The following is an 18,029-nucleotide window of genomic DNA, read 5'->3' as shown; positions in this document are numbered from 1 at the left end:
TCCATCCATCTATCTATCCACAATCATCCATTCATCTATCCATCCATCTATCCATATACCCACCTGCCCATCCATCCATCCATCCATCCATCCTTCTATCCACCCATCCATCAATCCATCCATCCACCCATCTATCTGCCCATCATCCATTCATCCATCTATTCATCCACCCATTCATCCATTCTTTCATTCATTATTCTCTAAAAGTGTTTACTGACCACATAATTATAGGGGCTATGGCAGGCCCTGTGAGGGATATAAGGGACATGTTAAAGATGGGCCCTTGTACCAGAAGAGTCCTTTATTAATGTGGGAAGACAAGCCCCTGTAGCAAAGATAATAATACAGCTAGAATGATCAGTGCTGATGAAGAGTACAAGAGAGTCACAGGACCCTCGTCACCCCTTTCTTCCCCTTCTGTCTGCTATATTCTCTTGGACACCTGTGTAGCAGGCCTATCCCTGTCAAACCTCTTCCTTAGCTGAAAGTCATTATGTGGTCACATTAACACAGCTGAGAAAAGAACATTACAGAGCCACTTCACAGAATATTATTGAGCTGTTTCCTGAATGGCATTATTATTGCAGCTGGGCCCTCCTACTCGCCCAGAGGAATGTCACTGTGGTAGAATGGGCCCTTCCTTAGTTTTCTCAGAAAATAAATATATATTTATATGTTTACATATAAATATTCCTTAGTTTTCTCAGAATATAAATATATATTTATATATACAATTATGGTATATATATATGAATGGAATATGTTTATATATGAATGGATATATATATTATATATATATATATAATGTAAAATGGATGTGTCCTCTTCTCCAGCTTCTTAGTATTATTATCATTCAACTTGTTCTTTTGTCATTAATTTTAATAGAAATGAATAATTAAAAGGATAAGTACTTGCTATGATTTCTCCCAGACCATCCCACTTTTAGGATGGTTGTGGTAAACTGGGGTTTGTCAAAGGAACATGATCAGTATGGTGAGAAGGGCTTGGTGCAGAGATCACGCCACCACACTGACAACTGTGGATGCTTACCATCCACACGCTGAAGGGCTTCTCAGTGGAAGAAGGATGATGTTTGTCATGGCTTAACATAGAAGGTCAAAGTGAAGATAAAATTCTAAGTCAGGGGAGACCTGGGTGGCTCAGTGGTTGAGCGTCTGCCTTTGGCTCAGGGCGTGATCCCAGGGGTCCTGGGACCGAATCCTGATCGGGCCCCCCACAGGGAGCCTGCTTCTCCCTCTGTCTATGCCTCTGCCTCTCTCTGTGTGTCTCTCATGAATAAATAAATAAAATCTTTAAAAATTTCTAAGGCAGATTGTTGTTTAACATAAGAAGCCACTTTCTGAAGCCACCAAAATGTCTATCGAGTTAAAAATAAGTGAACAAGATGTGACATATCCACACAATGAGATATTATTCAGTGATAAGAGGAATGAAATACTGACACCTGCTACAATATGGATAAATCTTGAAGACATGATGGTAAGTGAAAGAAGCCAGATGCATAAGGGCACCTATTGTATGGTTCCATTTATATCAAATGTCCAAAATAGGCAAATCCAGAGACAGAAAGTAGATCAGTGGTTGCCTGGGGCTAGGGGTGAGGGGGGTGGTCAGAAGACAATGGGAGGGCAGCCCGGTTGGCGCAGCGGTTTAGCGCCGCCTGCAGCCCAGGGTGTGATCCTGGAGACCCGGGATCGAGTCCCACGTCGGGCTCCCTGCGTGGTGCCTGCTTCTCCCTCTGCCTGTGTCTCTGCCTCTCTCTCTCTAGCTGTGTCTCTATGAATAACTAAATAAAATCTTTAAGAAAAAAAAAAAAAGAAGACAATGGGAAGTAACTGCTAATGGGTATAGGGCTTTTTTTTAAGTGATGGACACGTTCTAAAACTGGGGTGATGATTGAATAACTCTGTGAATATATGGAAAACCCCTGGTACATTTTATGTACATTATGTAAATTGTATGTTATGTAAATTGTATGTTATGTAAATATCTCAAAAAAGCTACTCTAAAAATCAGTTTACCTGTTTTTAACTTTGAAAAAACCCAAACCTGCCTTTTTAACAGAGAGTGGAAGGATATACTAGCACATGCTTGACCCGTGGAGAGCCCTGGATGCCCTCTGGCTCACTTCTGACCCCCTGACTTGTCCAGCAATGGAAGACTTAGCTGAGGAAATCAGAACTGTTGTCATTCCTGGAGATACCAGCAAATACATGGTGGCCACCTGAAAGGGGTTGTAGAAGGTTCTTGCAGTAAGAAGGAGAGGACGTGGGTCAGGGTTTGGATTTCCTTGGGAGTAGAGTCTAAGGCAAAGACTTGGGGCCAGTAATTGATTTGAGAGGTGATGCCAGGAGCCAGTAGTTTGGAGCAGGACAGGCAGGGCAGGGAAAGAGGAGCTAACGTAAGGGACAATGTCAAGGTCACTGTTGTGGTCCTTCTGAGAAACGTACAGAATGCCTCTGCAGATGTTCTGCTTGAAGGGAGGAGGCTGGGCCAGCCACCCACCAGCTCCTCTTCCCACTGGCTGACTGCCCCATACTTCCAGGTGGTACTGGTGTAGGAGCCTGAGCGACTACCACCAGGCCCCAGAATCTGTGTACCGCATGCCTGGAGAGGAATGCTGTGAGTGAAGTGAGCCTGAGCTCGCATGGAAATTTCCAGCACAGCTGTGATTGAAATCAGGGGTGGCTCAAGGAGACATGTTACAGGCACCAGACACATCTGCCATAATGGGCAATTTTGGCTCAAACAAGCAACTTGATGGCTCTGAGGAGCATTTTTTTTAAGTGAAGCAAAATAAGATAGAAGTGATCAAATGTATTGCATCTGAAAAATACCATTTCAGGAAATTTTTGTTTCATTACATGCTAAACGTGTTTGTGTGCATATGTATGCATTGGGTTGCAACATAAGGAGTATTTGTTTCTGTGCGTCACAGAGAAAAATGCTGCTCCACTGGAACAGCCTCTAAATTCTTGCAGAAAGTGAAGTTCATTTTAGAGTCAGTTTTTAGGCTGTAGTGGAGTAACTTGAAGAGAGGTGTGTCCTGGTAGAAAGAACAAGAATGAGGTACAAGTCCAAGGAGATTTGGGCTCTGGTGTTGTCTCTGTTTCTTAGCAATAACAATCTGGGACCACCTACCTTATGTAAAGAGATTTATTTTGAGGAATGGCTTATGCAATTGTGGGAACTGGCAAGTTCGAAATCTGTAGGGAAGGCCACTACGCTGGAAACTCAGGCAAGGTTTCTATGTTACGGTCTTGAAACAGAATTTCTTCTTCTTGGGGAAATCTGTTTTTGCTTTTCAAGATCTTCAACTGGTAAGATGAGGCCCACCCACATGACCAAGGGCAATCGTCCTCACAGTCAACTGATTGTAACTGTTAACCACATCTACAAAATACCTTTCTCAGCAACACCTAGATTCAAGTTTGATTAAGTCACTGATACTATCATTTAGCCAAGTGGACACATAAGCATGACTCTCCCACCAGACCCATGGAGGCCTTGGTTTTTTTCAGTTTTGCAGCCCCTTGAATTTGAACTCATTTCCTGACAGCCTCAGAGCTAAGTGCTTTAAGGAGAATGGCATTTGCAGCTGAGGCTTGGGTTCTGTTATTCTGAAATTCCAGAGTGTTCGAACTCAGCCCTGTCCCTGTTTTTCCAGGTGGGAGGACCGAGATACAGAAGGTCCAGCTCATTCTGTAGAGGTCTTGCCACGCACTTGTAGCCAAGCCCTTGCTCTCAGAAAGGCATCCTGTCATTCTTAGAGAGCATGAAGGATTCCAAGGGGATCGTTTGCTCCAGCCAAGTAGGGAAGGAAATACTCTGTCTTAACAGAATCTCCATGTTACCGCGAGTGGTTCTCATTCTCTTGAACAAGGGGAGAGTTGTGTTTTCATTTGATGGTGAACATTATTGAGAGCACATTTCCTATGGAGAACAGGCCCGGGATCCTTCCTTATGGGAGGAGGAGAGGGCCCTCTTGAGAAGAAAGGGGGGCGACAACTGTTCTGGGAAACTCAAGCCGCTCCAACTTGGATGGGTTGTCAGTCATCAGAACCAGATGTGCAAATGTGTCTGGGCCCCTTCACCTCGCCACAGGGTGACTGAGCCCGGAAGGGGGAATGTGGCCTCAAGAAGTCTCTTCCTCATCTTGGATGCCTGTGATCCTCCAGTGCGGGCTGGAGGAGGGGGCCCTGTGGTTGGGAACTCATTGGCCTTTCTCCTGCATTTCCTTCCTCCCCACTCGCTGGTGTTCTAATCATTTCAACATGGAAGCAACCAGGTCCCCATCTTTACATGTGTTCCATTCTTACTGTAGCATGGCATCAGGGGAGGTTGAGATTGGTCAAGCCCCAGTTTCTCCTGCGTGGCTTGTAAAGAGCTTAGCTTAAGCTGCACTTTTATCTGTTTTATGTTGGGGATCTGGGTGAGATTTCACTTGAGTAAGTTCCACTGCATATATATGTATAAATAAAACAATATATATAGTTATATATAAATATAATAAATATAAATAAATATAATATAAAATAATATATAAAACATATATATATATACTCTGAAAATCATTGTTGAGGATAATGGGAAATCATTTAAGGTGATGGTCTTAGATGTAATGAATGTAATACAAGGTTAAAACATATGACATTGTGGCACCTGGGTGGCTCAGTGGTTGAGCATCTACCTTTGGCTCAGGTCATGATCCTGCGCTCCTGGGATGGAGTCCTGCATTGGGCTCCCTGCAGGGAGCCTGCTTCTCCCTCTGCTTGTGTCTCTGCCTCTCTCTGTGTGTCTCTAATGAATAAATAAATAAAATCTTTAAAAAAATATAGGAAAAATTATTAAATCACTTATGACCTTCCAAAATACTCTTTTTAATACCCTTATTTACAGTCTCCTCCATAAGAGTCAAAGAGTCAAGCATTCCTATATACAATCAGAAATTATTAAAGACGGAAAGGTGTATGTGACACAAGGCAAAATACCTCTTACTTGGACAAAGCTGGAGGATGAGTGAAAGCACATGGTGCTCCTTATCCAAAGGAGCAGTACCTCACCAATCTCACCCCTGTCTCCCAGACCATGCCTGGTGAGTCTGTTCATTCCAGCAGACCCAGCTGAACACTGGCTTTCCATCAAATGGACCTAATCTCCCAAGAGTCTCGTTTCACGCTCAGACAACATAACATGTCAAGCCAGGAACGCAACCTGTTTTTTAGATGAGAGAAAGTTCTATTTTTTATAGGAACCTCAAGATACCTCTAAATTCTGATATTTTCCCCCATGTGTATGTAATTAAACAAAATAAAAGGATATTGCTTGGCTTTGGAGGGAAAATAAACACTTTCTGAAATTAAAAAGGCTTGGCATGATGTTGACTTTTAGCTGGACTTTTGCTCGTGAGAAATAGTAGTGCCTTACATTATAACCAGATTTATTCAAAGAAACCATTTTGCATTTCTCTCTAACTAAAAGGTGCAATGACCACCTGACTGCCCTATGGTTGGCTTATGCTTATACTCTTGGGGATAATGAGAAATAAGTGCATGCCCTGGCACAGGGGTTGTTGCCAGGAATTGTAAGATGCATCCAAGGAGGCAAAGGGCCTGGGGCAGGGGGTGCCCTATGACAGCCGGTAGTAGCACAGCATGGCTGCACAGAAGCTTGCCCTGGGCTCTGGAGTTCCTTGAGTGGAGCCATGGAGCCATCTGTCATGAAGCCATGGATATTTCACAAAATCCTGTGGGTAGACTTGTGGATTTTCTGTCTCATGCATTGTCCCTCCACAATACTCATCCTCTGTCAATCACATCCATTTTGGATCCCAAGGGAAGGGAATGTTTTTATCTTGGGCATGTTTCAGGCCTTCTCTCTTGGGTATTTTACTTCTGTAGAGAACTGGAGGATAACAACAATGGCCCAGTGGTTTGGCTCAGATTTCCTAGTTCCCCAACTTCCTCTGCTTCAGCTTCAACCTAAGAAACCCAAGTTCTCCTACTGAGTATCTCCGCCTGGGAATTTGCATCCTCCCCCTCTTTTACCTCCCAGCTCCTTTCTTCTGCAGGCAGTTAGATGTATTCTCTGCCAGTTGCCTGACACTCTACTGTGGCTGTGGCCCTGGGTGAGGACCAGGGTGTTATAACACAGGTCTATAGGCAGAGATAGATCCTGGGAGAAGTCATGCTTGTCATGCCAGGATCAGCTTGGGCTGTTCTAATTACATTTGCTGTCTTACTTAGGATCAAATGAAGAAAATTAAATATTCTTCAACTTCAAGCAGGTCTGGGCAGGTGGGTATAATGCCTTCCATTCTGCTCTGGTTTATTTTTCAGCTTGTATCCATCTATGGCTGTAGAGGTGACTTCTAGAAGCCATTCAATAAAGAACCTACTATTATTGCTACCGTATCTTTCATTTACTGAGTGCTGACACTCTGCCAGGGACTTCACATACATCCTCACCTATCTCAACCATGCCAGGTGTGTGTGATCTTCATCCCCACTTGGTGGAAGAGGAGATGGAAAGTCAAAGAGGCTAATCAATTTGCCCAAGACCACACATCTGCAGAGGCAGGACCTAAATCCAGACAGTCTGACTCCTCTGACTCCAAAGTGGTCTTTTTCTACTACTGAAGCACATTGCCACCAACATCATTTTTATTTCATCACATTTCCAAGCACATTCAAGTCAATGTCTTCTTTCTAGGTTCTTCTGTTCTTTCCTTTTCAGTTTCCACTGCTCTTGGTTGATTCAAGCAGAGTATACTCATTTCTTCAGCAACATGTAATTATTGATTGCCTACTATATGACAGCCACTGTTCTGGACACTTACACTAGAACAATAAAAAAATGAAACAAGCCCCCACCTCCATCATGGAACTAAGATGAGAGAGGCCAGTATATAAATGTTACAAAGAAAAGTAGAAACAAGAAAACAGAATATTTTCCAGCATAATCCTGATACTAAAACCAGACAAAGACATCACCAAAAACAAAACAAAATAAAACAAAACTATAGGCCAATATCCTTCATGAACATAGATGCAAAGATTATTATAGGAGGTTGATAAATTGAATCCATAAATATACAAAAAGAATAATATAATGCAACTAAATGGAGTTTGCTCTAGGAATTCAAGGCTGGTTCAATATTAGAATATCAAAACATCCTACTTATTAATAGTTTAAAGAATAAAAACAACATGGTCATATCAATTGTTATAGAAGAAGTATTTGACAGAATTCAACACTTGTTCATGATTTGTAAAAATCTAAGCAAACTAGGAAAGGTGCTCTTCAATCTGATAAATGACATTTATGGAAAAACTGTAGCTGAAATCACACATAATGATAAAAGATTGAATATTTTTCCCTTAAGATGAAGAATAGAGTAGTCTCTTCTCGTCGCTCCTATTCAACACTGTACTGGAGGCCCTAGCCTGTGTAGTTAGGTGAGAAAAAGAAAAGTCATACAGATTAGAAAGGAAAAAAAAATTGCCCCTAGACAATATGGTTGTCTGTGTAGAAAATCCCAAGGAATTTACAAATAAGCTTCTAAAACAAACAAGTGAGGTTCACAAGATTGCAGGATACATGGTCAACACACAAAACATTGGTCATATTTCTATATACTGACAATGTATAATCTAAATGGAAATTTAAAAGTCAAGAAATTTTACAATAGCCCTCTCACTCCCAAAATGAAATACTGAAATACTTTTTTTGTATCTAACCAAAATTACACCAGATCTTTATGTTGAAAACCACAAAAACCTTTGCTTTCTGATAATGGAAACCAAAGAAAATTCAAATCAATGGAGAGACATACTATATTCATGGATTGAAAGATTCAATATAGTCTAGATGTTAATACACCCCAAACTCATCTGCAGAGTTAACATAATTCTAATCAAAATTACAGGAAGATAATTTTTTACAGATAGAGACAAGCTGATGTTAAAATTTATATGGCAAGGAAGATAAGGGACTAGAATAGCATGTATGATTCCATTCTGGAAAAGGCAAAAGTAGGGCAACAAAAATCAGACCTGTGGTTTCCATCTGGGGTGGGGGAGGGGATAGATTACAAAGGGGCACAAGAGAATTTTTTGGTGTACTGAAGATATTCTCCACATTGATTGTGGTGGTAGTTACACAACTGTGTACAGTGGCCAATACAAAAAGGGTGAATATTCGTCTATGTAAATTATGCCTCAAGAGGTAGAACTTTAAAAAGAGTTGAGGATGGAGATGTAATATGCAGCATGGTGACTATAGTTAATAATACTGTGTTGTATATTTGAAAATTGCTAACACAGTAGATCTTAAAAGTTCTCATCACAAAAAAATTGTAACTGTGTGGTAATGGCTGTTAACTGGACACACTGAGGTGAACATTTTACAATATATACAATATTGTTATATTGTGCACTTGAAACTAATATAATAGAGTGTATCAATTACTTTGCTGTGTGTACTAATTATTAATTACTAAGTACTAATTACTAAATGTGTACAATTATAGCTCAATAAAAAAATATGGCAGAAGTATCTTCAGTTTAAGCTCCTTTCCCCCAGAAAATGAGTCAAGGTAAGGAGCCAGAAAGTGGCCAGAGTTCCAGTTGAAATTAGGTGGCTGGGGAAGGCCTATCTGAAAAGTTGGTATTTACACAATGAGGGCAATCAGCCAAGCAGGAATCTGGGGAGTGGCCAGCCCAAGGGCAACGAGCCACCCTGGACAGTGAGAAACCTTCAGGGACTGGAGTTGTGTGTCTATGAAGGGAGGTGGAGGGGGCCTGGGAGCTGAGCTAAGCACCATGGTGAGGACTTTGTACTTCACAAAGGGTGAGAGGGGAGCCCTGGAGCATTCTGAGCAAGAGGATTATTTCAGGTCATTTCCATTTTTAAAGGTTCTTTCTGCTTTCTGTGTGAGTGGTCTGGTGGGGACAAGAGTGGAAATATGGACACCAGTTAGGCGGCCATGGCAGTAGTCTGAGGAATGAAGAAGGTGGGAAGGTGAAGAAGAGGTAAGGACAGAAGGGAGAAAGATGGGCAAGAGGAGACAAGAGTGGCCCTGTAACATCCAAACCCTCTTCATATGCAATGTGACAACTAAGGGTTAACTCTGACTCAGAAGCCATTCTCTTGGGCTGTCCTAGAATGCAGAGAGAGTGGCCCCTTGGTGACTACACTGGGTAGAGTGTGAGAATTCATGCATGAAAAGCAGGACCCCCGCCCCCAGCCTCCTTTAAATTAGTCACCATCAGGCACCCTGCAGCCTGGACTCTGGAGCCTCTTTCAGAGAGTCCAGCCTGTTGCTGAGGGGAAGAGGGAAGGATCTGGCCTCTGTTCAAGAGAACTAATGTAGGGCAGACTGAATAGAAACAAGACAAAGCTCACCGTCAAAGCTGATCATGATTCAGTATCCAGGTAGTAGAGCTCTGAATGGTGTCTGATTCAGCATTTGGTTTTGGAAAGTTGTTCTCTGGCTCATCCAGTCCCCTGATGAAGTGCACGCTGAGACTGCATTTTAATGTTAGACAGATTTCCACCACAGAAATTAATCACCAAGTGTTGACATTTATGGGGAAAATGATTTTAGTCAAGGAAGTGTCCCCTCTTGGGGCTCCTGGGTGGCTCAGTGGTTGAGCATCTGCCTTCGGCTCAGGTTATGATCCCGGGGTCCTGGGATTGAGTCCTGCATCAGGCTCCCCACAGGGAGCCTGCTTCTCTCTCTGCCTATGTCTCTGCTTCTCTCTGTGTCTCTCATGAATAAATAAATTTTAAAAAGAAAGAAGAAAGAAAGGAAGGAAGGAAAAGAAAAGAAAAAAGAAAAGAAAAGAGCCCCCTCTCCTCAAAGTGATGGGAAAATGTTTCAATAGAAGACAGAGAACCAAGGGTAAAACATAATTTGGTTTCAGCATTGAGGAGAGGGTGACAAATAGTAGTAGCTGTCATGAACTCCTTTAGGGTGTTGCCCACTAAGCCTAAAAATAGTGTATGACGGGCAAGAACAGCTACACAATATGCAAAGTCCTTGGGTAACATTTAGGTTTTCAGCTATAAGATTGGCTTAGACAATCAGGATTTATTATCTTATACATCAAGAGGTTGGAGATTAGCATTTGCAAAACTGGTGAACTCCATAGCTTGCTGACATCAGAGCTTTATGCCTAAGATTTTTGGGGGTTTTGCCTCATGGTCACAACACAGATGCCAGCACTCTATGCACTGTATCTTTACATCATAGTATCTGAAGTCAGAAAAATATGAGTGGGCACCTCTTTGTGTGCCTATTTTTACCAGAAATGAAATGTTTCCCAGAAAACCCCAGCAGATCTGCCTTTCTCATCTCATTGGCCCAAACTGGGTCCCCTGCCAACTCCTAAACCATCACTGGCAAATCATGACTTATGTCCCTGAGGTTTGGCACACCTTCACTAAATATATTGCTGCTTAGTAACCTGAATGAAGTCCTAAGCTAAGTTTTAAATGTATCTAGTGACATACCATAGTGCTATGAACTGAATGTGTACCCCCAGAACTCATACGCTGAAGCCCTATTCCCTAGTTTGATATTAGGAAGTAGGGCCTTTGGGAGATAGGTCATGAAGGTGGAGCTCTCATGACAGGATTAGTGCTCTTATAAGATGAGGCCGAAGAACTCTTTTTCTCTCTCTCTCTTTCTTTCTCTATCTCTCTCTGTCCTGCCATGTAAGCACACAGCAAGAACGCAGGGTCTGGAAAGAAGAGGGCCCTCATCAAGAGCCCAACCATACTGGCACCCTATTTTCAGACTTTATCCTCTAGAACTATGAGAAATGTTTCTGCTGCTGAAGCCACTGAGTCTTTGATATCTGTGCTATAGCAGCCAGAACTGACTGCTAAACTAAACACACATTGTTTGTATTTACTGTGTAAATGGACCGTGGATTATGGACCATGGACCATCGACCAGGTCCCTTGCTCTGTGTTCTGCGTGTATTGTCTAATCTTTGTAATTCCCAGTGAGTTGGACATCTTTGTTTTGCTACTGAAGAATTCGGAGCTCCAAAATGTAAAGCAATTTGTTCATGGTCTCACAAGAATCTGGAATTGAAATCTTGTTCCAGTCAACTCCAATGCCTGTGCTGCTAATGGTATCCGATGGTAAAGAAGGGAGAATGGAAAACAGACTTACCAAGAATTTATTTTTAAGGGGACCCATGAAAATTAACTCATTCTGAGTGAGGCATGCCCAGACTAAACCAGTGAGAAAACTTTGTTTGTCAAAAGGAATAGGCAATCTAGAACATAGCAGGGCCTCTGTTGGCTCAGTTCCTATTGTCTGAAACATTGTAGGAGATCAGGGCCAAAATATCATCCCTTGGTTACCTCTCTAACAAAAATGGAACAATGTGTTAGTTTCCCAAGGCCATCATAACAAATCGCCTCAAGTATGGTGACTTAATAGACATTCATTCTCACAGTTCTGGAGGCCAGAAGTCCAAAATTAAGATGTCTATCACCAGACCTGCATTCCCCCTCAACCCCAGAAGCTCTCAGGAAGATCCTATTTGTTGCCTCTTCCAGGTTCTGGCAGATGCCAGCATTCTTGGGCTTGTGGCTGTGTCACTCCAATCTCTGCCTCTGTTGTCACATGGTCATATTCTCCTCTCTCTTGTGTGTCTCTTAGAAGGATACTTGCCATTGGTTTGAGGACCAACTCAGGTAATTCAGGATGATCTCATCTTACAACTCTTAACTTAATTACATATGCAAAGACCCTTTCTCCAAATAAGGTCTGATTCACAGGTTCTGGGGATGAGGACACAGACACAACTGTTTTTTGGCTGGGGTTGAGGGAAGGGATTCACCCTTCAACCCACCACAAGCATATAGGGCTCTTTTGGTTTTATGTGACAGAACCACTACCCAAATTAAAATAATCAAAAGGGAAATTTGCGTGTTCATGGACATGAGAAGTATGGGGGGGTTCTAGCTTCAAGTGGATCTAAGGGCTCTATGATGTTAGCACAGCTCTTTTCTAGTTTTCACTCCATTTCTCACCTCTACTTGTCTCAGCTTGACTTTGTTCTTTCTGGAAGCTTTTTCCATAAGGCTCTTCGAAGCTCATACTTGTTACCTTACCGTTGGAGAAGACAGTCTTCCTTGACAGCACTTTAGAGCATTCCCAGGGAAGACTCTGATAATCGTATGTTTCTTTTTGCAGAAATAAATGTGAGGAGAGGGACTTTATGATGATTGACAGCCCCACTCAAAGTATATGGAAGAGTAGAAGCATATCCCCAAGGAAGGGAGGCAGGGCAGGCAAACTAAATATGCCTACCACGGGACATTCTTCTCCCCTACACTATGGAAGAAGGGACAGCTTTATCTCTAGAGAGCTCCAGGCTTCCATGAGAAGTGACTAGCAGATAACACACCACACTGGAAATTTGCATCAGAAAACGATGGGAATGGGGTGGCCCCTGAAAGGAGAGAACTTACTCATGGCCACATGTAAGAAAGACACCTATGTGGAGTCCCCAAAACACTTGTGGAAAACCTTAAGGGAAATGAGAGCCTGTGCATAAATTCACAGACTGGTGGCGCCTGGAAATAATTTTAAAATATCCAGAAAAGCCCTGAATGTTTGAAGATTAAGCAACACATTTCAAAATAACCCACAGGTCCAGTAAGAAATTACAATGGTTATTAGAAAATATTTTGAACTGAAAGCTAAGTAAATTGTGACATATTACAGTGTATGGGGATGCAACTGAAGCCATCTTTGGAGGCACATGTATATTGGTTGGCGTGAGGGGCTAAAAAAATGAGATAGATATATATTTCAAAAAGTTGGGAGCTTGGCCAAACGGGGGGATTCATTGCCTCCTGTAACTAAAAAGTCCAAGCAACGTTCTGTTTTCAGACATACCTGGATCGGGGTGTCAGAACATGTCATGAAGTGTTAGTAGCTTCTCATCCTGTTTCTTTTCTTGCCTCCATGTTAACTTCCTTCTCAGGTAAGTTCTTTTTGATGATGAAGACACCTTAAGTTTATAACCTCCAAGCTTGGCAATTTCATGAAAAGAGGAATAAATAGCTCTAACTAGCTCCAGAAGAGATTTCTGGGTGGACTCTGAATGATTGGGCTGGGGACACAAGCTCTCCTCTGAACTAGTCAATGTGGCTAGAGGTCAAGGTAGTCCCATTAGATTTGAATACGAAACAGATTATTTGGACATTTTAAAATTTAGTGATCCCTAGGAATCAGCATACAGTCTCAAAAAGCAAACCAACCTCATTTGTTTTTGTGTTTGTGTTTTTAGAGGTTTTTGTTTTAAAATTCAAGAGAACAGTCCTTCACAAAGCATTTGACGAGGACTACCATGATATCTTTGCGGTGGAAAGGATAGAATCTTAGTGCATTTATAGCTGAGTTCAGTTAACTAGCTGGTGACTGGTGATGATCACCTCATCCTTTTTCTAACAAACTTCCAAACCATGTGCTTAAAACTTGTGGATGATCAGTGTGGTAGGATGCTTCCCCAGATGACATTCTTTAGAGAATTGTCTTTAAAAGGGTAACCCACTGCTTTTTTCCTGCTTTTGGCAGAATTTCTTTTCAGTGTTTCTCTTGGACAAATGTTTAAGGGGATTTTTTTTTTCAAATTTGAAGATGATAGGAAACAAAAAGGCTAAGATAATGTCATTGATAAGAGAGCGTGTTGAATTTGACTAGAATTTTGTTTTGAAGGAATTAAGATGTGTTTAAACAATAATCTATCAATATAAAAGCCTACATTCAGGTCATCCAAGTTTAGAAGGTGGGGAAACATAACTGGTGGTATTATATGGGAGAAGACAGGATGGAAGGAAGCCAAGGGAACGACCCAGCTCCTAAGGAAAGTAAATGCAGCCCAGCACCCCCAGCCCTGCTTTGAGGGGGACCAGACCTACCCTCCATGCTGCCTGCTATTCTCTTAAGTTCCAAGAGTGGGCTCCATTCCTAGGGCCTCAGTTTAAAGGGGGTCCTGACAATCTTGAGAGTATCCCATTCAAGGCATTCTGAATGGTGAGGCTTCAGAACCATCCTGTTGGAATAATGGATGGAAGAACTGAATATATTTAGCCCAGGAAATTGGAGCCAAAAAAAAAAAAAAAAAGAACAGCTGCTTTTAAATATTCAAGGACTACCATGTAGAGGAAGAAGCAACTTTGATCTTGTTACTCCAAAAGATGCAGTATGAAGATGGCAGGGACTTTTAAGAGAGTAGATTTGACTCCAACTGAGACACTGCCTGATAGTTACAGTTGGTCAAAGTGGAGTGAGCACCACCTCTCTGTTTGCTGGAGAGCTCTAGCAGATGTGAGGGGGGAACTGCTTCAGGTAGAGATGGTGCTTTCAGGAGGTCCCATGTTGAGTAGGTTAGAGAGTTAGGACAAGCTGAATGAATTGCCTTTCCCAGTCTGAGTCCAGGTTGCAGATTAGGATTGAATGAGTTGGGTGTGCAAGTGGGATTGACACAGATACCTGAAGAGGACAGGTGAGGGAGAGAAGACCCAAGTTGGAAAGGAAATGGGTCTCCTCTTACAATTATCCTCAGATATTTTGCCAAAGGGCACGCTGAGTACATCTGCTGAAGTCCAGGCCAATAGGAGTTGGATTTTACTGTGTTAGGCAAGGCAGGTTGTCTTTCTAAGAATTTTTGTTTGTTTGTTTGTTTACGTGCTGTCAAATGATGTCCTAGGAAGAGTCCTGTTAGGGATGAGCCTCCCTGCAGTGGGATCCCACATGAGGATAGGTCACTGGATTCTGGCTGTGGTCTAGTACCTGGTGACAGCTCTGACAAATTGATTCTCTTGGGGGACTCACAAATGAGCTGTCCACATTGGCAGCCTACCTAAAGCCCAACCTGTCAGGCTTTATCAGTTTGCTACCAGAGCTCACTGGCTTCAGAGAAGGAGACAGAAGGAGAAGGGACTGATTCTTCTCTACAGTCTCCGTGGGATGAACACTGAGTGATGGCTCACCCTCTAAGTGGCTTGAGGGGTGGTGGGAAGGAGGGTATGCCTGTACCAGGAAGGCAGCCAACTTGCCCCCTAAGAAAACTAGAACCTCGAGAGACACAGTGAGATATATAAGAAAGATCGGCTTCATGAGTCAGTTAGTACCATTCCTGAGTCTGAATTACATCTCTGGTACTTGAACTTGTATGAACTTGGGCAAATGACGTGGTCCCTTTGCACCTCAGTTTCCTCATCCATAGAGTAGAGGCAGTAATAGTACCTACCTCATAGAATGCAGTGAAGTAATACTTGTGAAAGTTAAAACAGTGTCAGGAGCATAGAAAGTGCTAGAAAAGTGTTTAAAACACACACAAACACACACATACACACAACAAATTGAAATGAGATAGACTCTGGTTCATACCCCAGTTCTGCCATTTTCTGGCTGTGTGACCTTAAGAAGTGTCTCAACCTCCCTGGGCTACTTCATCCATGAAATGGAAATGGGAATGCCAACCTGACCAGTGAGGATGGTGTGAAACAGCATGTAAACTAAGCAGGGCAACCTAACTAAGCAGGTTAAGCAGTAAACCTTTGGTTACTAACAAGGGCAACTAACAACCCTTGTTAGTAACCAAAGATGCTGAGAACAAGCAAGAGTGAATGCCCTTGACCCTTGAACAATACCAGTTTGAACTGCATGGGTCCACTCATACATGGATGTTTTACAATAAACCCAGTCCAGTACTATAAATGTATTTTCTCTTCCTTGTGATTTTCTCAATAACATATTCTTTTCTCCAGCTTCCTTTACTGTGTATTTATTTGTAATAGATATAAATACAAACTAGGTGTTACTCCACTGTTTATGGCATCAGTAAGGCTTCTGGTCAACAGTAGGCTCTTAGTAGTTAAGTTTTGGGGAGTCAAAACTACACATGGATTTTTCAACTGTGTAGGGTGTGGGAATCAGCCACCCCGACACCTTCATTGTTCAAGGGTCAACTGTATTTGGCTTCACAATACTATTTTTCCTAAGTTTCCAATAAAAACAGGTTCAGAGAGTCAGAGATCATTTTGTAAGAGTGGCAAGGAGGACCAGGTGACCTGAAGTAATCATAACAGTAGCAAGAAGAGTGACAGCAGAAGCAGCAGGAATTTTCTATGTCCCAAGCCCTGGGCCAAACCATTTGTGTACATTATCCTATTGAACACTAGCAAGCCTGTGAGGCAGGGATGGTCACGATCAGGACCACCATTACCATGTCACAGATGAAGAACATGAGCCCCAGTGTAACTTGTTCAACCTCACACTGCTTTTCAGAGTGAAACCTGGATTGTAATGGGTATCTTCTGACTCTATCCCCACACTCTAGACCACCAGGCACATAGCCTCGGAGCCCCTGAAGACTGGATTCATCAGGGTCTAAGAGTCCCATGAGGAGGAACCAAGGGTCTTAATGTCCCACAAGGCTAAATGAGCCAGAAATGTGATACAGCTACTAACCAAAAAAAAAAAAAAAATGATTTCAGACAATTCTGGGTATGTTCTTATTGTCATCTTGTTGTCATCTGCCCCACCCTGAACTGGTTCTGGATGTTTGAATACAGTCACATTTTGGTTGGCCTGAGTTAACTAGAATTTTCCAACATCCTGGATCACCTTTAACCACAGTTTTAGAGATAATACTTGAAATGCAAGTACTCCAGATCTGGACTGTAACTTCACTGAAATTCACAGATACTGAAGAACGAATTGCCAACATCTTTTCCCCTGAAGAATGCCTGATCCATGTCAAACTACAGTTGCAGAGGAGATGAGAAGACTCAGATTGGGAGGCTAGGGCTTCTGAGGGAATCCAGTTTCCATCTTTGGTGCCTGGGGCTGTGGATGTAATCCCTCAAGACTGTGTCTTCCTGCTGGAGCTTCAGTGCAGATTCCAGGCTGTTCCCTGCAAGTAACTAGTAAATTCTCATTTCTCTCTCTTCCTCTCTCTTTCTGTCTCTCTGTCTCTCTCTGTCAGCCCTTCCACCTTGGAGAAGTGTGAGGAGAGACAGAGAAAGAGAGAGAAAGCACAAAGCCCACATTCCCAATCCACAAGGGAATCAAGGAGTGGGAGAGCCATTCCCACAGAAGGGAGGAGACCAGGAGGGTAGCTGCTCTGTGGGGAAGGTCAAAGGAAAGACGAGTTCATGAACAACGTGGTGGGGGGAAAGCAAGCATTTCTGATGAAGGCTTTTAAGCAACAGAAAGAATGACAGTGATAACTAACACTAGTGTGTATTTCTTGTATCCACACTCAGCCTCATTTTATGTGTATATCTCAGCTTACCAAGAAAAAAAATAAGTAAAGGATGAAGCAGGCTTTCAACAGGAAGAGGTTGGTTCAAGTCTAACTTTCATGCTTTTCCAAGACCAATAATATTGACCCTGGTAGGCAGGAAATGTTATTGTCCCCAACTTACCGAAGAGAAAACTCAGACATTATAATTTAAGTAACTGGCCCAAGATCAACAGTAAGTGGTAGAGCTGGCATTTAAACCTGTGTTTTGGCTCAAATGTACCATATCATGCAGAACTGCCAAAGACATGAATGGATGGTTGCCACTGCGATGTGTGATGTAAACCTCTCTGTCTTCCCTATGAAATATTCAGCAAAATACTATTGCTTACCAGTTCTGGTATAAGGTTTCTTGTTGGAGCCTGGGAAGTGAGGTTGTGTCCTGCTGTAAGCCAGAGCAGTGATGAAAACAAAGGGCATGTGTGGAAGCAGATGACATCAAGGTCACACCAAGGCTATAATAAGCGGGGGGGGGGGGGGCTCTATCTAAAGCATAAAGCAGAGGTAAACTAATCCCTCCACAAAATCTTCTCATGACCCAATAATCTTCCTGCCTGTCCAATCTGAGATCAGCTCAGTAACAATGACCCCTAACCCAGAATGACTCACAGCCACAAAAGTTTATTCTTGCTCAAGCTGCATGTCCATCTTGGGTTGACTATGTCC

The sequence above is a fragment of the Nyctereutes procyonoides genome, unplaced genomic scaffold (genome assembly GCF_905146905.1).
Source record: "Nyctereutes procyonoides isolate TBG_1078 unplaced genomic scaffold, NYPRO_anot_genome, whole genome shotgun sequence".
NCBI lineage: Eukaryota > Metazoa > Chordata > Mammalia > Carnivora > Canidae > Nyctereutes > Nyctereutes procyonoides.
The sequence above is the reverse complement of the archived record's forward strand: the minus strand, read 5'-3'. Positions refer to the sequence as shown.